The 24,444-nt window shown below is 41.0% G+C and overlaps 1 protein-coding gene across 1 annotated transcript in view; it reads left to right on the top strand.

Moving 5' to 3' along the window:
- GABBR2 (gamma-aminobutyric acid type B receptor subunit 2) overlaps positions 1 to 24,444 on the top strand; it is a 488,425-nt gene that overhangs the window by 150,597 nt on the left and 313,384 nt on the right. The window lies entirely within an intron of this gene.

Raw genomic sequence — 24,444 nt, 5'->3', positions numbered from 1 at the left:
ACGTGCCATTTGATTTGAAGCAAGTATAAAGTGTGCTTTGGGGAAAGTACGTTCTTCAAAGTTCACAATTTTCTGAGGTGGTTTTCAGAAAATTTCCTGAGTGGTTTTTAGAAAGCTCTTGTCGTTGCACCCAGTGGTAACCAGGTATTTCTGAGTCTTTGTGATTCAAAAGCATTAAGTTTCGTCACATCCTAGAGAATCTCCAGAGTTCACGAGAGTTGTTCTTTTTGCAGCACATGTGCAGGATCAGGGTGGCAGATATCTGTTTAAGTGTCCATTCCTAGTATTCTTCTCTAAACCTATTAGCTGGTTTAATTAGCTGGTATAATCTTGAGATTATACACTTTACAATGATTTCTAATTCTTCAGAAGAAGAGAATGTGAAGTCAGAAATTTCCTTTCATGCTGAATGAAGTATTTTTAAGAATTGCAGTTCTTTAAGCTGCTTCAGAAAACAATTCAACTGAAACTTAAAATAATTTGATTGCTGAAGCTGAAGAGTTCACCTGGTCCTCTGCTTAGTGTCATTATGACCAAGAATACCATGTCTTTTGTAAATCAGTTTCAAGATCCTCTTCATTTTTCCTGTGATCTTAGGTATGAGTACGGTAGTGTAAAGTACAATATAATATTTGCTTAATCAGTGTGCCTATTAAGAGATGACTCATCTGTGGCCTTATAAGTGCATACAAAGAAAGATGTTAAGTAAGGCCCTTTAAACTGAGTACCCAATGTCTAGAAAGTAAAATTACCAAATTAAGAATTAGATACAAATGCTTAACAGAAACCATAATTAGGCACTGGGGCAGAGTGATGTTTTAAACTCAGCATCACTTGAATTATTTAATCAAGACAACTTCTGCTTCACTAGAAACTGGGTGAAGTCGGATGTTACACAGATGATCTGACAAATTCATGTTAATCTTTTACTTTAAATGTCCGGTAGTCCATCAGCCGGTTTACAAGGTGGTGCACATTGTTCGATGTTACAAAAAAAGCGTAGTCACACAATTATGCATGACTGTTGAATTGAAGACAGTCTTCTATATGGTGTTCTTTTGCTCTCAGCTCTTATTTTGCTTGGAAAGCTTGGTGACAGTGAAAAATTGACAAATACATTAAGAGGTGGAGGAAAGTTGTTCAAAAATATGAAAGTAAACAAGATGCAATTCAGTAAAGTTGTAATACACTGTTCAAATGCTAATATGAATTAACTATACTTCTTTTTGATACAACAGAGCACAAAGTGAACACAGCTTGACATAATTAACAAAAATATTGTTCTTCTTCAAAGGGTATGAGTCCTAAATGAAAGTTACCTGAAAAGAACGTACATTTTTTTTACAGTAGATCTCAAGATGTTATATACTTCAACATTATTAAAATACATAACTGATAGAAAAGATATATAAGTACAGAGTCACAGACTGGTTGAAGTTGGAAGGGCATCTAGAGGTCATGTGGTCCAAACCCTCCTGCTCAAAAGCAGAGCCACCTAGAGCTAGTTGCCCAGGATCATGTCCAGACAACTTCTGAATATCACCAAGGATGGAGACTCCACAAGCTCTCTGGGCAGCCCATATCAGTGCTCAGTCACCCTCAAAGTAGAAAGTATTTCCTGGTATTCAGACAGAAGCTCCCTTATTTCAGTTTGTGCTCATTGCCTCTAGTCCTGTCACTGGGCACCACTGAAAAAAGCCTGGCTCCATCTTTGACCCTCCCTTCAGGTATTTATATACATCGGTGACATTCCCCCTGAGCCATGTCTTCTCCACACCTAACAGCTCTCTCAGCCTTCCCTCATGTGAGAGACGCTCCAGTCCCTAGTTTAGTGATGGTTTTTATCAGAGTTAGGTTGATGGTTGGACTAGATGATCTGAAAGGTCCCTTCCAACCTAGGCAATTCTATGATTCATGGCCCTTTGTTCAAGTCTCTCCAGTTTGTCTATGTCTCTCTTGTACTGGAGTGCCTGGAACTGGGCCCAGCACTCCAGGTGTGGGCTCAGCTGTGCTGAGTAGATGGGAAGGATCATCTCCCTCAACCTGCTGGCAACACTCCTCATGCAGCCCAGGGTACCATCAGCCGCCTTTGCCACAAGGGCACGTTGCTGGTTCGGGTTATGTTTGTCTTCGATAAGCAGGGAACTGCTGCATAGCTGGTTTGTAATCTTTAGTTATTTATTCCTAAAATTGACATATTTTCTGCTGAGACTGAAGTATAGATGCCACCAAGATGAAAAGGCTGCAAGCTGCACCATGAGTAGTTAAGTTTGTAGGACATATTTACGATGATGTAATAGTTAAATATTCTTTGAGCATGTAGCCATTTGTCAGCGCCTGCTGAAATATAGTATCTGCAGAGAAGGAAATTCAGATAAGTGAATATGTTTAATCTTTATTTTATTTTCTAGCTCTACAGTCTTGGTTGCATTGAAATAAAAATTCTGAATTAAGCAGTACGATCAGCTTAGGAATAGTGATTTTTAAAGTCCTTATCATGATAGATAAGCTTGGGCATTTCAAAAATAACACTTGTATAGCAACAGTGCACGGCAATGCCCTCATCGTTTTTCTGTTGACATATCAAAATCTGTTACAGTGAGCAAAACCTGATCATGGATGGCCTTGGAACACAAGAAGAGGGTATTGTAAAGAAACAGCTTGGGTGGGGGATGGAAAAGGGGAAAATAAACTCTTTCAAACCGGCTCTTTACCACAAGTGACAAATAGGTTGTCATTAAATGACAAGTATAAGGACGTCTTTCAACTTCTATTTATTAGCTTTTCAGACATTTTTTGGCCTCTCAGCTACTGTTACGAATTAAAGACATAATTAATTCTAATGCTCAGGTAAAACCTTGTGCCCAGAAAAGAATTTCAAGAATTTTTTTTGTGGGCATAAAACACCATTCCTGTGGTTCAAATTGCAAACGTGGGTTCTGAGTGAAAGCTGTACTGCAAGAATAAGAGATATACTTTGCTAAGCATAATGTTTATGATTAAAAAGGAGTTAAAAATCATTGTTGCATAATTAACCAGTATTCAAAAGTCTTTTAGGAATGAAGAAAATGCACGTACTGAGGTAGGATAATATTGGGGAAAAAAATTATTCAGAAAAGGAATAAATAAATCCCCCAAATCCCTTTTTTTGGTGAATTTTGGTTGGTTGGTTTGTTGATTGGTTGGTTGGTTTTTGTTGGTTTTTTGTTGGTTTCAATGAGACTAAATTTCCCAACTCCTAATGACATTTTAAAGTATAGTTTGAATGTGCTGCACCAATAGGTGACTAGCAACTGGCTGTGCCATAATGTGTGTTCAGAGGGACCAGGTGCGCACCAGCAGCCTGCCTAATGCAACCGTTAGTTACTCATTAATACAGGTCCTTAATTTCCATGTATCCTGGGCACCCAAAACTGCTTAGAGTGTCTGCTCCTCTCTTCTGCCTAAAAAGAAAAGACTTGGTCCGTAATTTTCCCCTTATCAGGCACTAACGATACAGAGGGCATCCGCACTAGTACATCATTTCACATGTGCAAGTGACTATAATCTGGCTGGTTCAGTATGTTAATAAAACTCATTGCAGCCCAGTGCATTAACCTTTTCAGGGACATATAAATCCTACATTAAAGGGATATGATGCAGGTGGGATTTTTCGTTTTTAAAAACCTTAACATAGCACTTCTTTTAAACGCTAAAAAATGGTTTGAATGTTAAAATGTAGATAAAATCGTTGTATTTCGAAAAGGCTGACTGACACGCATTCTCACCAAAAATGGGGAAAACAAGTAGCCACAACGATAGTTTTGGTAAGGTAAAGATCTTAAGACAACAATGATTATCATACCAAGCATTTTGCTATTTCATTTAGTTTAAGAGGCACATTTAGGTGCCTCTAAAATTACTGCTCTACACCCAGTTATCAAGATAGTAATTAAACAGTGAACAGGATATTAGTTGAGGGGCCTGAGCTGTTGCAGTAACAGCTCACTGTTTTCCTGCACCTTCCCAGCCTCTGAGGAGGATCATGTGTAGTTTTTGTTGCTCCTTCTTTCAAGTTCTTATTGAAAGCATGTACACTAAGGGGAGACGACACAGACCTGTGCAGCAGTGTGTTAGAGGCAGCAGTGTATATACCCTACGCTCCTCACGCCGTGGGAGGAGGTCTACCCTCTGCTTGTGCTACCTGGGGTATGAGCTCTTCTCCAGATACCACATCCAGCAACTCCTTGCATGGCTGAGGAGGAGGAGAAGGAGGAGGGTTCTGACTGGCTCCGATGAATTAATTGTTTCTTTCTTTATCAAAGGTGATAACGTATACAGGTACAGGGGTGCATTTCTCAGGGAAATCACGTTTTAATGGTTCTTTAATCTGTTTTGTTCTCACCATGGAAGCAGAAGGCAGCCGCAGAAGCTGCTCTGTTAGTTGTGATTTATCATTAATCTTTGGTCAAGGTCTCTCAGACTTTCTGAAATTGTCTTGAAACCCATTGCAGCAAAAAGGCAAGACTCCTGGAGACAGCCACTCTGCATAAGTCCATACATTATATATTTTAATTCTGCAGTCTTGTGTGAAGTTGTTTGTCCGCTGTGATTGATTGTTTGTAAATGTAATTTCAATAGAAATCCATTAGTACTTTAATCCTGTAGACATAAGTGAATATTTCATTATTTTACTACGAAATCAAATTTACAAGATCACATTTTGTCCACTTTGTTCTCTTAAGTCATCAGTAACGCCCTTGCTTACGTCATGAAGGATGCACAGTATGGCTAGAGATTTACAGGAAAACAAGTACACGCTCATTTTTTTTCTGCAGTCTTTTCGGGGGTAGGTGTCACAGGCAGCACAGACTCCATCAGCGCGCTGAGTGTTTAGTCATGATGTAGCTCAAAGTGCAGGCATATGGTGACCTTCAGTGCTTAGTCTTATTGCACTTTGGCGATCCAGGGACCGGTGATTACAAAGTGTTTGCAACATTGGACTCTCTGTGTGTTGCGCTGTGTTTATAAATCTATACATAATTTCTGCAGACATTTATTTTGGTTCACCAGTAGCTAATGACAACACACAGAAGGATCTGTCTTTGAGAAATATCAAAAGCAATATGTGCCCCATATGCGTCAAACTTGCCGGCTAAAGCAAAGCCTTTAGCGTGACTTTGGCAGTCGTTCTTGGCAGAAAAATTTCCCCAATCATAAGATGTCTGAAAGTTAAATATACTGATCCTGCTAGAGAGTTTTATGCCAAAGAATATGAGGTCTTGGGAAATATGTGGCATGTTGTGAAGTAACATATATTTTGCTGTTACTTGTTGAAAATATCAAGTACAATTGCAGGCATTAAGGAAATGGAATCACAAAAGGCTTCCCCCTAAGGAAAGTGGAGCGTGAGGTCTATGGACAGCATACTTCCTCAGCTTTAATTGACGGACAACATTACTTTTGTCCACTAGTTTTAGTGAGAATTTATTTAAAAAGCAAATATGAACAAAAAGATGGGTAGGGAAAACGAAAAGACCTATGCGACCCCCCCCACAAACACCAAAAAAGCCCTGACTGTACTTCAATGGATTGTTTCTTTGTATACATGGTTATTCATTTTGTATACATTTATACAAGTATCCTCTTTGGTTTTGCTATTTTTAATTAAAAATCTGGTTGCATTTACTATGGGCCTGACGTGACATAACATCCCATGCAGTCCTGATGGCAACTCAGTAGGCTACCGCAGACACTGCGGTAGAGCAAATGCCAGCTCACGCCTGCAGGCAGATGGGAGAGTAAAACATGCATGTTAATTCCAAACCGCTTAAAAACCCCACTTCTCTTACACCATCCGATAAAAACATGTTAAAGAAAATCTGTCTTTTTGCACATTTAGATAAATATGTTCTATAAGACCAATTATGTTGGGTAATGTATTTGAACAAATATGCGGCAATTAGGGTATTTTGTTGAGTGTAGCTGCTGTGATTACTAATCATATTAAAGCCATGTTGGTAAAAAATTTCTTTATTATTTTTCTTGCTTAAAAAGAAATTCAGACATGAAAAAGCTGGAAGGTTTAACCTCAGCTGGAAGCTGAAGTAAATATTTGACGCAATCGTTCTTCTTTTAACCTATTAGCTATATCTCAATTAAAGAGTAACCTCACTAGGCACTTTAAAACTGAAGGCAGTTAGCATCTGCTCTTAGTATTGTCCTCGTGTCATGTTTAAGTTAGGATAGACTGACTTCTTCGATATCTTGAAAGCAAAACAAACGAGCAAAGAAAACCCCCAAACCCTGCTGTTCTGCTTCTGACTAAGGGAAACGTGCCTTCGCTGTGCTGAGATGCAGAAGTGCCCTCTATCTAATCAGGTAACCATAGCCTGCCATTCCCATCATTTTGGGACTTGTGCATTAAAGCAAATGTTCAGACTTTTGTGTTGTTGTTCATCGTAGACATGCTTCTTGTGTATATTTTCTGAGTATGGGTAAACATTTTGTTCTTTTAGAAGCAGTTTGACTTACCCAGTGATACAGAAAGAAAACCTAGATAATGGAAGATTTGTTGAATGCTGCCAAAAGTTGAAGGGTGTAGATAATTAAAACTGCCGCCCAAAGATTGTAAACTGTGTATTCAGTGTGGGCTTCCACTGTTGGGGAAAGCAAAATATAATTTTTAATAGAAAATAAGCGGGCTTATAAATCTTGCTTTGTGTACTGTCAAAATGATTATGCTTAGACATAGAAGTGACAAAAATATAAATCTTCCTACATCTGTCATTTAATTTTTAAGATATAATATTTGACTGGCTCTCCGTATACAATTTATATAACAAGAAAAATTGCAAAAATGTAGGTTAAACAATATATGAAATTGAAAAGGTAGGAGATTGAGGGTGGTTTTTTGGTACTCTTTCTGCATTACATCAGGTGTAGAGTGGAATCAGTTGAAAGGATTTCTTATTCAGCTTTCTATTCACATTTAGTATGTTTGTTTCTATTCATTTAACAGTTTCTAATTTTATTTTTTTTAGTTTCTAAAGATAGCACAAAGTTTGCTTCCCTATTCTCAAAGAATAGGCTGATGAGAGTCTGTATGGGGCATTAATTAGGGCATAGGGATAAAAAAGAATTTTCAAGCCGGGTTAGTGATGATTCTGAACTTTAAGGTATAGGCCTGAAAGACAGAACTGGTCACAGGATTCACTTGCTCATAAAACCCCAAGATTTTTCTGGTGTTTCGGCACTTCAGTTTCTGATTCGTTTTGCAAGCCATTGGGTCTATGTAAACAGTGCAATAATGAGTAGAGAAAAAAATACCCAGAAATGGTTATCTTGTCACCATGGCAATACTAGTTGGAAAGGACTTTGAGTTAAAGAAATTCTATCTGTGTTGTTACCAGCAAAGTTCGTTTACTAATCTGTTTTTAAACCTTTTCAAAATGGTGATTCTGCAACCTGCCTTCTCCAGTACTTCACTAGCAGATGTTTTTTCATCAAATCTAACCCGAATCTTTCTTGCTGCAATCTAAACTCATAATGTCTTTGTTTTTGGAAAAGAGTAGAGAGTAAACTGTCTTTATGAAAGAAACCTTTTATATTCTTAAAACCCCCCTATCAGATACACTGCCTCTTTTCAGCAAGGTTAAACCCCAGTTTTTCCCTAGAGCTGTTGTTTTCTGGACCTCTGGTCATTCCTCATGCTCATTTCTGGACACCCTCTCTTTGGTCCACAGCCTGTTTGAAGTGTCATTCCCCAAACTGGACCAATATTCTTTTCTTAACACTCATTTCCCATGTTATGTTTGTGCAGGTGATTATTTCTGCCTGCAAATGTGATATCTTGCCCTTATTTCTATTGAATTCCTGCTTTATTTTCAAGCTTTTTCTTCAAATTGTTGAGACTTTGTTTATTAGTTCTAATTTTGACTTTTAATTTGCTCGCAGCCCATCTTTACCTTGTGCTTTCTGCTAATTTGCTAAGTATGCTGTGTTTGAAGGCTATGGAATAGTTAAAAGCAATAATCCCATACTCGGACAAAACAAGCAGCAGAGTAGCAGTGGCATAAAAAGAAATGGAAGTCTCCAGCAGAATCGCCATCTCCTGAGATCTCAAAGCTGCACTCAGAAACGCAGCGCAGCATCACTGTCCCCCTCAGTTAACTTTGCTTACTGATGAGAAGTTTCCTCTGGTTTGCCGATTTCTCTGACAAGAAAGGCAACTCTGGAATTTGAAGCACTTAAAAGCGGGAACAAAAATGTCAACAAACAGCAAGAAACACACTGGCGCTTTTGAAGAAACCTGAAAGAATGTCCTTGAGGAATCCAGAAACTAGCAAGTTCACGAGCTTTTTCAGATCTGTTGTTCTGTGTTCAGCTAGTTAGTGCAGATTGAACCACCAAGGGCTGTCTTAATTTTGACCCTGTCATTACCTTCCTAAAGGAAACAACAAAATAAAGCCCAGAGAATTAGCTCAGTTCTCTGACCAACGGGAGAAGTGCAAGAGGAAATGTGATAATGGAATAAGAACTCAACCCCGGTAAAGCCTGTGTCCACGTCTGAGCACGACACTTGAAGGTTACTTGCTCAGAGGTGAGCGGTGAGAATGACTATTAGTCCAGAAAACTCGACCTGCAAAGAAAGGCCAGAAGAACTGAAGTTATTCAAGGAGGGGTGGGAAGGAGGAATGGAGACAAGCTTCAAGCACGAAGGAGGTGACTGCCACGAGGAAGAGAGCAGAGGCCGGATCTTTCCTCCACTGCAGTGAAAAAGATTCAGCTCAGACTTCTGGAACAACTTTCCAGTTTTATTAAGCGTTTGTCAGATTATCTAAGGAAATGGAGCAGCCTGTCTGCCAGAAGAGCGTAGGTCCCTTCCAGCCCACTGTAGGAGTCTCTCACTTGGCTCCTGACAGACCATCCTCCACTACCTGACTTCATTCCCCATCTTGCTCCTGCTGTTGCATGTTTAAAGGCTCTTCCTCAGATTCTTTTTCTTCTGTAGATGTGTATGCATAATGATCTTTTTTTTTTTTTCATCATGGAAAAAATACTTTTTAAACCTCTAGCCTCATTCAACAGGAAGTCTGCAGCCACTGACTAACGTTCTTCAGAAATTAATTTTTCTGATTATCTGCCAAGCAATTTCTGCTTTGTGTGCTGTACCAAGTTTCCCTTCACAGCAAGGAAATACAAACAAATCCCTCCTGGCAAAACAACAGGTTCTTTACTCCATCTTTACCCTTTTTATAGCATTTATAAAAACAGACAGTATACTCCTTATACTATCTTGGATTTTGGGTTACTGTTTCTTTCTGTGGGTATAGTCTCATTTCATTCAGTGGGTATAGTCCTCTTCCTCCAATGGATGGAAATCATCTGCTTCCTTATAGACATAGTTTTCAGGTGATGTTTTCTGTAGCTTTTGTATTGACAGTCAGCACACGGGCATCTCTATATGGATCCGTTTTCAGTCTAGTAAGTGAGAATCTCTTTGGAACTTTCCAGCAGTACCAGAGACATAAAATGGACATAAACAAGCTTAAACTTCATTTTAGTGATATTGGAAATATCAGCTAGCCTTTTTCAAGCAAGCGTTGTATTCTGTATTCCTCCCAAACTTCTCTTAGGCACCGAAGAGCATTGCAGTGGCAAAGACTGAAATCCTCCAGTGGAAGACGTATTGGTGTGCGTTCTGCTGAGTATTTATAAAGCTACCATTTTCCTCAGTCTGCTTAATCACCACAGGAATGCACGGTTCTAGTTTTAGGATCACAACCAACTGCTGTGGAAATATCCGTCACAACCCAAATGTAGGGTTAGTGGCCAAATCTCTCTCTCTGCCCTTGGCACAACTAGTTAACTGATAAATTCTCCCAAAGGCAACAGCAACCCCCCTGATGATATATGAAATGATGAAATGAAAATGATATGAAACAAGGTGTTACAAAAATTTTATGGGATAATTCAAATATGGGACAGTGCGTGCATCTAATGTTGGATGAGGAAGGATTTAAGCACCTAAAACAGAAGCTGTAGAAGCTGAATTTTCATGGGTGCTCTGCCTGCTGTTAGTTGGCATCTCCGCTGTTGTGCCAGCACTGACACTGCTGCTTGTACGCCTGCCTGAACTGCTGTAATCTGAGTGGTGTAACACCTGGCTCTTGCTAAAACATGATTGTTTTCATAAATCTCCTGACAGCAGTGGCCAGAAGTCATGTCGTGAAAGTGTCCGTGCCACTTCAGTGTGGTCACAGCCTACTGTGAAATGCAGTGGCTTTCGCAATTTATTCCAAGATGTAAGAAGAAGAGGAGATTGGGCCAAGACAGGGATGTATAAATGCCTTGCAGGGCTTGTGATGGATGACCTTTTGCTGCGTGGTGCAAGTAGTGTGCCCTTCCTTGGTGTAGCTGTGGTCTTGTAATGCCAGTGATATACTGGATGGTGGGAGAGGAAGATGCGAACACCTGGAATTACAGAGAGTCATACACCCTAGAAATCCAGGTTGCTAGGCCTTTACACAGAGGATAGACGTGATCTTGGCAGAAAGGCAGGGCTTCATACCTGCTTTCCTGCTTGCCGTTTCCCTAGGACTACCAATGATTACACAAATGAATACTTTGAGGCGCCTGACTCTTCTCATGTGCTGTCTACTGAAAGCCAAAGGCTATATACGTGTTCTGCACCACATACCTGCACAACAGGATTAGGAACTGCTCATCTGAAGGCATCCGTGTCTGTTATTGCTGGCTCTCCCAACTCGTGGTAACACTTCTGAGGACGCTGCAAACAAGAAGTGGTGAATGGTTCCTGATTGAGGGTTTCCCGCTTTGCTATGATTTCCAGCTAGCCCATCAGAGTCTTGAGGACTGCGAGAAGTGCTTTGAAATGACAATAACTTACGGTTGAATGTGAAACAGCTACCGATGGAGGCATGGCTTGGGGGAGGTGTGAGGAAAGCAGACTCTTTCATCTGCCAGCCCTGCAGGATTCAACCTGCTGGCTTGGTGTGCTCACAAATAGGATAACCATCCGTGGAAGGATGTTTTTTTAAGTTTAAGATACCTCTCTGAAATCTAGGTAAGTGATTTAGGAAAATAAGGGTTAACTTGCAATGGAATTTCATTATTTAGCCAAGGGGAAAAAAAAACAAACATGCTTTTTTAAAGATAGTTTTTTTTATTCAAACATAGACATTAGGTTTGTAATTTGGTGACTGCTGGAAAGCCATAAATCCACATTCACACTAACTTGTTAATTAGGGCCTTATTCTTAGTAAGCGATTAACAAACTTAGTTGAGTCATCACCCACAAGCTAGTCAGTGGGTACATATCATCAGATCCTCATTAGTACACAAACTCCCTCATTTTCAGCCCCAGCTTGTCAGCTGCCACTGGCCGTGGAGGCATGGACTGAACAGAGCTGTCAGCCCTCGAGATTCAGTTGCCACACTTGTGATATTTGGTGTTTTACTTTACGCCTCAATTCCTGCATTGTTGTTGTTACTCATGAATCTCCATACTCGCCACAAGATTAAATTCCACCCCCCACCACCCAAAATGAGTAGGTCAAGCTTGAACTCTATGAGATGAACCTCATAGAACAGAGGGGAAAAATAAGAGAACGCCACTGTAATTTCTTTTTAGTCTTTTTTTAATTGAGGAAGGGAACAAGTGGGGTTTTTTGATGCTTGATGTTGGTAGTATTGTAAAAACTATTAAGGATTTGATTTTCATCTGCTTATCTCCATCAGCAGTGGTAGACAAATTGTAATAGGTTAACTGCTAAAATGGCTTCTTTTAGATAATACTTATGTTAACAATAAATACCTGTTTTTTCAATGCCAGTCAAGATTCATCCCAGGTAAGCCACTTGGAAGAAGCATTTTGCTATGGCCACGTGGAGATTGTGACCTGTCTTCAGTAGGCCGTTCCTCTTTGTTTAATAGCCTTTCTGACTTGTAGTTGGAAACGCTTCAGTGGCTTTACAATGCATCAGTGGCATGTCCCCACCCATCCATCCCAGGGTGGGGGGGATTAGCTCTGTGATAAAGTTCATCGGTCTCTTCTGTCATCGTAGCTTGACGTTTCAGGACTACCCATATACAACGGGTACGCCAGACCCTGGCGTACCGTACCGTGATTTTGCTCCTGTTGTAACGAAACAAGATCTGTTGTCTCTTCTGAGGCTACCTGGCTCTTGAAGGAGTACTTTTTAAAAATTTCTATCACTATATAATAGGACCAAAAATAAAAGTTATGATGCACGCTTTTTGTTTAGAAGGGCCGCTATCAGTATGGGCAATTGTTTCTCCAGTTAAAGGGACCTCAGTATTGGCAGCCTTTAAGTTATGGGAACTCGGAGGACAGTAGCCCTCTGGTTCTTAAACTGTCGTGTAATAAAAATTCTCAGAAGCTTATTTTACACATGAAATATTGTCTGCAGCATACTTCTACTAACCTTGAAACCTTATAAGCTGTTCAGCCGTTGTGTTTTTATAATGTGTAGGTCTAGGGTGGTTGAAATGTAACACAAGCCAGTTCTTTTACTGTGCTATTCATGTTTCCATTCTGGTATGTCTGAATGTCGGCATCATTGTACTACGTGAGTGCATTTTTCATACTTAAAAATAGATTCAATAACCATCTTCTTTCTCTTCCTTTCATTTTACAACTGCAGTCGCAGCTACATTTCCTGTCTCAATAGCACTTACGAAGCAATTAGGCAAATTTGGGACAGATCTTGCCACTGAATGCTAGACAGATTTCTCTTTATCCTTGCTAGGACTTGTGCCTGTGAAAGCTAACAGATTATACCCTAATGGCCTGGTTCTTTTCCTGCCCCTGCAAGTAGCACTCTTCTCGTTTTACACACGGGCCTTTTGATTTGGTGCCACAAAATGAAATTAATGGATCCTCTAATTGGTCATTTGTAATTAATTAGTATCAAAAATTATTCATCTTTGTCTCTGTTGTACCTTCTGTTGTCTTCACTGACTACTGCTCATGATTATACTGCTGAAGGAAATCATTAGCGCTCAAATTAGAAAGACATAGAAAGTAAAATAAAAAGATGTAAAAAAAAAAACCCGAAAACCTCCAAAAGTAAAAATTTTCAGTATTTCTGTAAAATCTCACTCTTTCAACAAAACTGAGGGAGAAAATAACTATTTTTTTTTTATCAGGTAAAATCAATGGATCCTACCTAGCACCACAATTAAGTGCATATAACAAAGCTAAATATTCTGTAAATTTCCTCATAAAAGTTAAATATGAGATAAAAGGGCACACCAATCCATTGCTGTATTTATGCCCTGTAATAAATAACAAAAATGGGTAAATCAGAATCTCCCACAAAATAGAACATTACTTAGGCCATCCCAAGAAATTAAACATCCTTCACAACAGCAATGCATATTAGTAAGTTTGTCCAACATACCTCAGCTTTTCCTGTTATTCCTCCTCCCCTCTGCTCACGCAGACACACGTCTCCTTTAAAACTGTTGGGAATCATAAGCATGCCATATGCAGTTTTACTGTCCTCCTCCTCCTGAAGGATTTGAATCCCATTTCTATCACCTTCTCACAAAGACCCCCTAAACCATCCGTGTGTTGTCTGTTCAACAGTTTGGGGGAAGTTACATATCCTCTTGTCAAAGCTGTCATGTTTTGGGTTACTGAAGAGAACTTTCTTGCTGAATTTCAGAGGAAAGACATGCATTTTTGTTAAAGGAGCAATAGAAATTATGAGGAAGGATCCATTGTGCAAAATCATGCATTTTTAAACTAATAACAAAAATTTCTGCTGCAGACCTGGGGCTTGAGCCACTTATGACTGTAGACCACCGGTATGGTACGTATGCAACAAGTAATTCAGTTTTGTCATGGCAAAGGGTTCTTGACAGGAGCAGGGAACATAGTAGAAGACATTGGTAATACCTCATTAAATCATTAGAATGTTCTGCAAAAATCTGGCCAAGTTGTTCACAGAATTTAAACTGGAACGGCCCAAAAGAGGTGAATAAGAGAATGAAAGATGTATCTTTGGGGAAGAGATTAAATATGTCATGATGATGATGGCATGAAATGATGATGAGAGAGTACATTAATATTTTCCAACTAGCTTTGAGGCTAGTTATCAAGGAGGAAGAAGAATTCTTTCTGTTAAAAGTGCAAATGCATGTGCAGTGGTCATCAAGTATTTAGATTAGCAGTTTTTTAAAAAGTTTTCAAACATCCAAAGAGTGAAACTCTGGAACAGCCTACATCGGGGCGGGGGGGGGGGGGGCAAAACATAGGGGATATTTAATGGCTGCACATAGACTGTATTACTGTGTTTTTATAGGGAAAGTGTGAGAAACTGTAGAGAGGTTGGGGTGAAACAGTTAGGTTTAGGATGAGTCATTGCTGGTTGTGGTGATTTTGAAAATTATTGTATGAATATAACCATATTACTTAAGGCTTTCTGCTAAGCACCCCCAAGGACCAGGAAGGATTTCAACCTCTAAGATAATAAATTGACAATTGACTTTTTTTTTTTTTCTACTTTTCACATTGGAAACTGGCTATAGAAAGAGGCAGAGGGTAGAGCAAGGCATGCTGGTATTCCTGTTAGTAGGCGGTTTTTTCACTTGGTGTGTCCTGCTCACGCGTGCAGGTGGCTGCTTTGGTTGGGATCGGGATGGCGTGTCTGCCACGTCAGGCTAGCAGTGGCTCCCTCCCTTTCCTCTCCTCTCCTGCCATGCGAGACATAGCCCACCTCTTCAAGTTGTTACGGTAGGAGATAAAAGGCTTGCCTCCACGAGCACAGAGGAAGGAGCAGAGGGACAATGGCAGGTGGAGGAACTCCAGAGCTTATCAGACAGACAGAGTGCCTTGAGCCAACTACTTGCAGGTCTGCCACAAGGAGGGTGATGGGCCCTGTTGTCCAGGTGTGAGACCCATCAAGATCAGTCAACGGGAGAGGGTCTTGGGACCACCTTTGAAAAGAGAGAGGTTACTGCCCTATAGAGTGTGGGAATCATTATGGGATGTGGAGGAAGAGTGTCTTGGGATTGTGCAAGGCTTGTTATGGGATGTTTAGAGGAAGAAGCACAAGCAGGGAAAGGGAGAGAGGGATCAAGGTGAACTGGGGAGGACCAAGCATGGAAAAATAGAGGGCAAAGGAGTTAAAAGAGGCCAGTTGAGCTGGTCAGTACGCTTGTCTGACCATGACCTGTGCCTTATTGCTGAAGCCTATCCTGTCTTCTCATTAAACTCCATTTCTAGCTATTCTGTCTGAGGGCTCTCTATTCTGTGCATATGTGTGCATAAGGAGGTCTAAGTGCCAGCAAACGGAGTGGGGCCCGTGACTCACAGGGCCCGTGTATCTGCAGTGTCAGACACTGGAGCAAGTGTGGATATGTATGTAGCGTGTTACCACTAGCAAACATCAAGCTGGACTAGCCAGTGAGCATGGATAAGCAGCCAGAAGTCTGGGCCAAATAGCGGAAAGACGAGAGGGTCTGAGAGCTGTCTGCTGGAGGGACCAGGGAACCAAAAACAGCTACAGAAGACACCGTGGAGCCTGGGGGTTGGCTGAGAGACCCTTTGGCATTTGCGGTGCCTGAGGCATCTGGAGACCAGAGGATCCAAGGGAAATTTACTGGGTAGGGTCTAAGGCTGGTGACTGGTGAGACTTGTAGTGTGCCTCTGTGTGCCGGAGCACCAGCAGCTGGAGTGGGGCTGTGGGTCTCAGGGTGTGTGTCCAGGTGCCAGCAGCTGGAGAGATCTGGGTGTCCAGGGACAGCTGCTGGGCAGACTGTCTAAGCTCAGCTACTGGAGGGATCCATGTTGTCTCTACGTATATATATATTTTCCACTAAAACACTTTCATCCAAATCAGCCAGCAAGGGAAACAGGATGAGGCCGCTGGTGCTGTCTGTGTTTTTGCTAGTGCTGCGTTTTCTGTCCGTCTTCATCTGTGTGGCTGGCCATGTGTTTGTGTGCGTGTGTATACGCATATGTGTGTATAAGCATATGTGTGTATACCCTATAGCTACTGGCTAGACCTTGGGGCAGCCTCGCCTCTGTTGGGCTGCTGGATTCAGCAACTCTAACAAAGGTCATTAGGAGTCTCACAGAATAAATTCCCGGTTTCTATGTAGGTCAAGGACGTTGGCAGTGTTCCTCATCTTTCGATGCTCTCGTTTTGTGGCACATCATTGCTGTCTCTATAGGGGGTTTACAACAAGTTTTCAGTTTAATAAAGTGTGTTGGGAATATTTTCTGGGTTTGGGTTACTGGAGCACGTGTTCTCTAGATTCTTCTTACTACGTGGTATCCTGCAATTGCTGAAATGGGATTTCATGATCAAGGTCTAGTTTTACATTGCAGCAGGCAGATTATACTATATGCCACCGACTGAAGATGGTTGCTTTTTTAGTCAGTGGTTGTATCACTTGGAGCTTTTGGGTTGATTTTGTGCGTAAACTCTGGAAAGAAGCACAAAAGAAATAGTTGACCTCTCCCCCTTTCGGTACTCATAACAACAATATGTTCTTAGGCGCAGCTGCTGTATTGACATATATCAGCAGTAGATGACAAACTCCACTCCCACTGGAGTGCAGGTAACACTCCCGTTCATACACAACAGCATGCCCTTTTCCCTGCAGAACGCCATGGCGATTCACATTCAACCTTGTGAATTATATGCTCAGATCTCTTAGCTTTTTTTTTTTTTTTAAATTTGGTGGGTTTCATTGTTCCTAAATGTATACAGGTAATTCATTTCTTCTAATGATTTTCATCCTGTTTTTCCCAGAGTGTTTCTCTCATTTGCCATCGTTCTGAATTCTACAACAGCATTTTTATATCCCCTTTGATCCCCTCTGGTCTGGTATCTGTGAGTGTAATAGCTTACACGTTATTTCATCATGTGGTCCCTTAATATATCAGAACAGGAATAGACTGTATGAAACTGGAGTAGACCATATGACATCCTGTGAAATTTTTGTAACTAGTTTTCTCTTGTAGTTTTCTAGCTAGTTCTATACCAACTGAATAGTATTTCACCCTGCTTAGCGCAGTTGTTAGCGTGCTTAGAAAATAGCAAGTGACAGTGTCAAAAGCCTTGTTAAAAACAACATGTGTGGCTTCACTTGTTTCTCCTTCAGGTACAAAGTTTCTTTTCTATCAAAAATCATGATCTGACTGGTTTAGCGTGATTTGCCCTTTATGTTTATGAAGGAGCCAGCAGTGAAAAAGAAAGAAACTTGAAAACAGAGTCAGTTATGCAGTAAAATTGTGTGCTTCAACATCTGTCCAAAATTTTAAAAATCAAAATTACCTTTAGACATGATTTTTATAAGATACCTTAATGCATCTCAAAGGATTAATGTCAATATCACATATTTAGATGTGTAGTATATAAAATGCAAACCCAGTTGAATGAAAGAATTGTAGAAGGAAATATTTAAATGTGTTCAAAATGAAATGAGGAAATGAAAGGTAATACACTTTCTCTATTAAGAAAAGTTGAAACAAATCATTTCACCAGTATTGTTTAATTTTGAGAGGAGTCTGTCTTCTGCCAATAAAAAAAAAATAATAAAAATTCAAAAACTCTCCTGTGGAATTTACAGATATGGTGAAACTTAAGGTAGGATTTGGCAGGTTTTTTTCCTGCTCTGTGTAGTAGAATAAAGTTAAAATACACTTCTATACTACAGGATTCAGGGGTGGAATTACAATATAGATTTTATATTATGTTGATTTTGAGAATTATTTCACTCTGATTTCCGTGAACATTTCTTTATTAAGACATGACGGAGGAAATCCACAATTCATTTATAAGGCATGGAGCATTTTCCTTTTTATTTTTAATTCAGATTTTTTTTTTTTTAAATATCTACAGACATCTTCACGAATATGACAGTGATGTCTGAATTAAAATGTTCTACTCAGACTCTCGGCTGTGTTAAACGCTTTTTTGGGCATTCAGAAGCGGAGCCTCTTCCTGCGTGCTCGGCATCCTGCGTTCTCGGCATCCTGTGTTCTCGGCGGTGTAGCTTTCAGTATTTCCACATTGCTCAAAATCCCTGTGACTTTATTAGCACAGTGCTGCGCCTGAGCTAATATACCCTGCTGAGGGACTTAGCTGCGACACAGAGCTCTGGCAGAATATCTCCTGGTATTGTAAGAATTACTTGTTAAACTCTATACATGTTGTTGACATAGCAGCAGTGTTTTGAAGCACTGACTAATGCTTCCACAGCTGTAGGTAGTATCAGGCACTTGGTTATTATTAGGAAAGTTGCCAACATATTAGCAATGTTTATATGCGCGGTTACTATAGCCAAAGGTACTCTTTGTTGTTAGGCACCACTGTTAGAAATGTTCTTAAAATGTCTTAAGTCTCCCATTACTGTAGCCCCAGCTGACTGTGGAAGCTAATAGCGTTGGCAAAAAAGCTCCTTAGAAATTATAAGCAACCCCCATATGCCAGCATTTGTTGCTAAGTGAAATAAATGGTTACTAGCACTGCCAGGTTGCTGGAACTGCTTGTAACAGCTGTGAACCCTGAAGTAGGTGATTAACGTCAACTCGAAGCGTTGTCGGCTGCCTGACGGAGCTTGTAACACCCAGGAACCCTGAACCGCAGGACTCCCGACGGCTGCAAGCGTTGCTGACTTCCTAGCAATATGCGTAACAGCCGCAAACCCTGAAACACAGGATTCGCAGCATCTTCTCTTCTGTCCACCTTCGATTGGCTCTGGTGAAATCTAATTACTAAGATAAAACCTTGAGGAATTTTAGAATGTCCATCTAGTTATTTTTGCTGGCAAATCAGCTGATAAGCTCCATCACATGAAAATATTAAATTTGGGGTTTGTAATTTACAGCTGTCCTTGCATTTTCAAGAAAGGGGGCTGGATTCTCAGTGTGGCCATACTCTCTATTTATTGACAGGGAAATGGGGATGGGCTTTTGTGGAACCACTTGTAAAATTCTTATCCTGGGAGCAGTTCCATGTTATTTCCTATCTCAGTATAATTGAAGTAGCCTGAGGATTAGAGATTTAGCTTCCAACTAAGAATTGCCAAAGTTGCAGCATTGTGCCAGTAGTTTCCACCCTCTGCTTGTTGTCTGTTTAGGGAGCTGCAGTGAGTATAGGAAGACTTAGTAATAAAATATAATCCTTTAAAGATGTCAGTCTGCATGTCTGTAAAAAGTCAGTGCATAGGCCAGTTGTCCTACTGTATTTAATATGCCATGTTGCTATACAGCAGTTAAGTTCTAAAGCATGCAAGTGATCATAACATCTGTAGCATTGCCAATGGGATACACAAAATTACTGATTAATTTAGGATTGTAGCAGGCCAAAACCCAGGATTTACTCGTGAGCATCAACTTTTTTGTTAGTAGAAGGAATATTTTTGCTGTCTCTGCCAAAATTGTGTTTACTAGTCCTTGGACCGCTAAGCAACAGTACTCAGATTTCAAAATCCTAACTTTTTCATTAACTACAGATTTGTTTAGTATGATAATGAGCACACCGTATTGCTCAGGTAGGCAGTTCTCCTACCTGTTCTGGGATTAAAATGGTGTTGATCATGACTTCTTGTGAACTTTTACCAAGTTGGTAGTTTATTCACTCTCTTTTCTAAGCAAGAACTATGGAGTATAAAATGAAACATGGAAGAAACAGGTTCAGAACAAAGCAGAAAAGACGGTTCCTCAAGTAAAGTATGGTTAAGCTGTGGATCTCTTTGCTGTGGATTATTATGCAGGCCAAAAATTACAACTTCAAAAGTAGATGAACTAGATCAATTCATGGGAGGAAAAAAAAAAGCATGAGGAATATTAAACGCAAAGACATCAGGAAGATCCAAAGAAACGTAAGCCGCAAATTTCTGGAGGTTGGGAGTTTCCTTCGGGAACGTCTCTAGCAGTGGCTGAGAGCAGATGTCTAGCAAAGGGCAGGCGCAGAGGTGAAGGAAACAGCGGTGTATATCTTTGCTTTGACCTGCTGTGGCCATCCCCCTGGTATGTTCTTAAGCTTTTTTTGAATCAGAGCATGGGGCACGGTGGACCTCAGCATAGGTGAGGTCCTGCGTGAACAACCTGATCGAATAAATTTGAATGAATAAATGTGAACGTTGTGTGGGTTATTCCCATTCATCTCCCCAGTCTGTCAGCTCTCAGGCTTCATGAAGAGGAGTGAAGTGATAACAAATTTATGGATGATTATCTTAGGTGAAATCTAAAGCTACTCTCTTATCTGCAGTTCTTAGATGGATGGCAGTTCCTGACTGCAGAAGCAATGCGATAGCTGCAGTTGTGGGATTTGAGAATTTGCGTGTGTGAAATCTGAAATCATATATTGGAATTATGTGACTCAAATAACACTGTTTTTTCAATGACAGCCATTTAAATACTAAGTCAGTAAGCTGGCTACCTGAGCCTGAAATACTGCACACTAACTGCGCATACAGAAACAATACAAAGGATTGAGGTTGAACACTGTTAATTTGGATTTAGTGAAGATATTTGCTGTATAATTGTGTATGAATAATAGGGCTAGGGGGCATCATTCGTATGGAATAATGTGTTTGCTCTGCTATCAATTTGTTGGCAAAGAGCAAAATAGAGGGATATGCCATACATGTTATTCTGCTTTAAAGCTTTAACTCGCAACTGCACTTTAGTGGTTTTTAAAAGTCATCTTTATGACTGTTTTATTTCACTGGTTTTATTTATTTTTGTCAAAAATATTTTCAGAAGATAACAAGCATGGAATTCAAGTATGCATGATGGCATTTTAAAATATATTATTAAGTATTTAGACTGCAGGGGTTGATACTGGGGCCAATACTGCTTGCTTAACATCTTCATTAGTGACTTGGATGATGGGGCAGGGCACACCCTCAGCAGATTTGCAGGTATGACGAAAATAGGAGGATTGATTGATACACCAGATGGTTGTGCTGCCATTTAGTGGCGTGTGGACAGGCCGGAGATCTTGGCCAGCAGGAATCTCCTGACCCAGAGCAAAGGGAAATGCCAAGTCCTGCCCTTGGGGAGGAAGAAACCACAAGTACCCACCAGTACAGCCTGGGGGGTGTTTGCCTGAAAAGCAGCTTTGAAGTAAAGGCTCTGGGGCTCTTGGTGGACACCAAGTGGAACGTGAGCCAGCAACGTGCCCTTCCGGCATCGGTGGCCAGCAGCACCCAGGTTGTGCTTGGCAGAGCGTTACCACTAGGTCAAGGGAGGTGGGTGAGTCTTCTCCACTGCTCAGCCTTGGCTGGAGCACATCTGGAGTGGTGTGTACAGGTCTGGGCTTCCCGGAACAGGAGAGGCACGGACGTACTGGAGCAAGTCTACCAAAGGGCCACTGTAATGATGAAGGGTTTGGAGCATCTGTCATATAAGGAGAGCCTGAGAGAGTTAGAATCACTTAGCCTGGAGAAGGCTCAGGGGAGATCTTATATGTGTACGAATATGTGTATACAATATATCTTATATTGTATAAAATCCGTAGGAATTTTTTTAGTGCTTCTGTTTTATAAGAAAGAGGACAATGTTTGGCATTACAAACAACTTCATTTCCGTGAATCAAAACCAGGCATAGCTTGCGCGCTCGCAGCAGGCTGTAGCTATGAATCCCAGTCGCGCTCAACAGCAGCAGTGTGTGCTGTGCTGTTGCTGCTAGCGCTCGGTTTGGGTGGAAGCTGCCCCACGGGCAGAGGTGCCGTGGGGGCTACCTGCCTGGCCTCTGTGCCAGCACACGGGGCAGGCTGCCCTCTGGTATCTGCTCCTTCCCTGACCGGTGGTCTTTGGCAGCTGTGGGGCAGGGGCTGGGGAGAGGGATCACTACGGGAGGGAAGTGAGGGGCAGATCAGCTGGGGCAGGCACCGCTTTCCTCCAGCCCTTCAAGTTGTTGGGATGCTTGTTCTAGCCTTACTTTTCTACCCCAGCTTCTCCGGGAACAGCTTCCGATTCTTGCCTCTTCTGAGCAGCTCAAGAGGAGACGAGTTGAGGTTACGCCGGGCAGAGAACGATGGCTGGTTTGTGCCTTTGTGTTGTGGGTCTCAAGAAAGAGGAAAATGTCAGGTATAGCATGAGAAAACAAGAGGCAGGAAGAAATATGGGGGTGAATGTCTATTCACAGCCTCACCCCCTGCAAATTGTAGTGGCCTCTCATTCTTTGAAAGCTGTTGTGAAACAGTGCTGTACCTTCCCAAAACAAACACCCAGAAACGCACAAACACCTGGAAGCTGTAATATTCCTTTTGGAGTCATTGCCCTCCCCTGCTGCCTCCCGACCAGCTCCTTTCCAGCCACCACACTGAGTGGAGTCCTGCAGGCTCAGAGCTTGAATAAATGCGTGGTTTTACTGGCAGTGAGAGAGAGAGGCTGTCAACATAGGAAAATTATGTATATTGATCTTTATGTGTAGCTTATGAGTTCTCAATAACATCAATAAGTAATAGCATCAAAATTTCTGAATTATTACATGCTTTATGTGAATTCAGAAAAAAGCCTTTCCATCAGCAATGGGGCCATTATTTGATCAATAACTTGAAAGTAGACATCACTTTAACACAAAAGGACTTGAAACAACTACAATTTGAATGACATCCTGACACCATCAACATATTTTACAGCCAACATAGGGCAGGAGAGTCTAATACTTCTAATACTTCCATATATATCTTTTTCTTTTTTTTTTCCCCTCAGGATCCACTTACTCAAAACATTTCGAGACCATATGTTTTTGACATTTTACTCTGTTTTGCTTTTTTGGTTGAGGCCCCTACCATATCCAGGGAAAATTCATATCTATGGAGCACCATTTTGTGCAAAGAGCAGTGAGAAAGCCTCCTGCCCATCTGCCTCTCTTCCATCGTTAGCTGGCTGTCATAAGGGTCTAATTGTGCCTAACTCTCCAAATCGAAAAAGGGTTGGGTTTGGCTGTAGTATCTGTCCAGTATCCTCTTTCCCTCCATTTTGCCACACTGCTGCTGCAAAGCCATGCAGCTTAGTGTAGGAAGGGGCGGGTTAAAATCGTAGTCCGTTGTCTTTGATTTAGTCTCAGCAGCAAACTTTGGTTGGGCTTGTATGTGCCACAGGTCTGCCTGCAGCCTTAGCAGTGTGAATATACGTACAAAAACTTAAAAGGAGCAGACGCAAGTATACGGGCATTGTATTGTTTGGCTGTTGCTTGAGGTTTAAGGTAAATGAGCTTGCTGGTCATAGAGGGGTGTTACATGGGGATGATGTCTAACTTGCTCGATGACACTACGAAAAATCACTACATCAAATGGCAACTCTTATTCAACAAAGTAAACAGCTGCCCCGTAAGTTGCTTTGGGCTGTTTATGTAGAAGTGGAAGTATTATGCTATGATGACAGGGTTAAGACTGAGACCTGAATCTCCAAGTATTTTTTTAGATTGAGAGAAATTACAGTGAAAACTCAGTTACCTTAAACTTTAGCACTATAGTGAGAATTTTTCCAGACAGTGAAGATATGGATCCGCCTGAACATTTTCTGACAGCTGTATTTATCTTTTAATATGATTTTCAAAGAATTAAGGCACCATCAGTTTTACGTTTAAAGAAATTAAATACCTAAAAGTCCTCAGGGGTTAAGAAGCTGGTGTCTTCTGGGTGCCTCACCACTTCTTCACATGCTAAAATATCTATATACATCTGATCATTTGTATGGCATTCATTTCGACCAAGAGCAGAGTAGGTGACTGCATCTGATACAGTCACTGTAGTCTCCCATTAGTGCCTACAGCAGTGAGAAGCAGATGCTTCTAGGGAGTGATTCATCTCACCTTAAGGTTTACCCCAGGCAAGTCAATAGAAGTTATCATGTACCAATATAAATCACATCAAACTTGAAGCTTGACACTGCTGTAAATATACTGGGAGGTAAAATTCCTCATCTAGACTTAAGGAAAGTCTTAGAAAGCGTATGCTATCCTCTCCTTACTCTTCTCTGAGGTCCAAGTGACCCATGTTTTTCAGTGGCTGGAGACCTTCTGAAGTTCCTTTGAAGGTCTTCAAAGTTGAACGCGTGGCCATGTCATCGTGCAGCTGTTTAGATGCCTGTGTTTGCATGTATCAGCCCAAGTACTCACAAAGCCGGGCTTTCAGCAGGTTTCAAATCAGGCCAAGAATTCGCCTGTTCACTGCATCTGTCCACAGTGTCTGTCCATGTTTTGTTTTGGTCTGTTCATGTCTTTTTTTTTTTTTTTTTTTTTTTTTTCCCTGCAGTGTGTCTTTCTGTGCCCCGAACAGCACCTCTTCTGTTCTCTCTTGTCATTTGTCCATCTATCTCAGGGTCTCTTATCCAGTTCTTGTGCTGTTGCTTATTTCCTGACAGCTTCCTCCCTGTTTTCTATCTTCAGAGCCTTGTTTTGGAATGGGTCAAGACATTGTATTCAAGCTGGCCTTCTTCTGGTC

The sequence above is a fragment of the Rissa tridactyla genome, chromosome 2 (assembly GCF_028500815.1).
Source record: "Rissa tridactyla isolate bRisTri1 chromosome 2, bRisTri1.patW.cur.20221130, whole genome shotgun sequence".
NCBI lineage: Eukaryota > Metazoa > Chordata > Aves > Charadriiformes > Laridae > Rissa > Rissa tridactyla.
The sequence above is the reverse complement of the archived record's forward strand: the minus strand, read 5'-3'. Positions and strand labels throughout refer to the sequence as shown.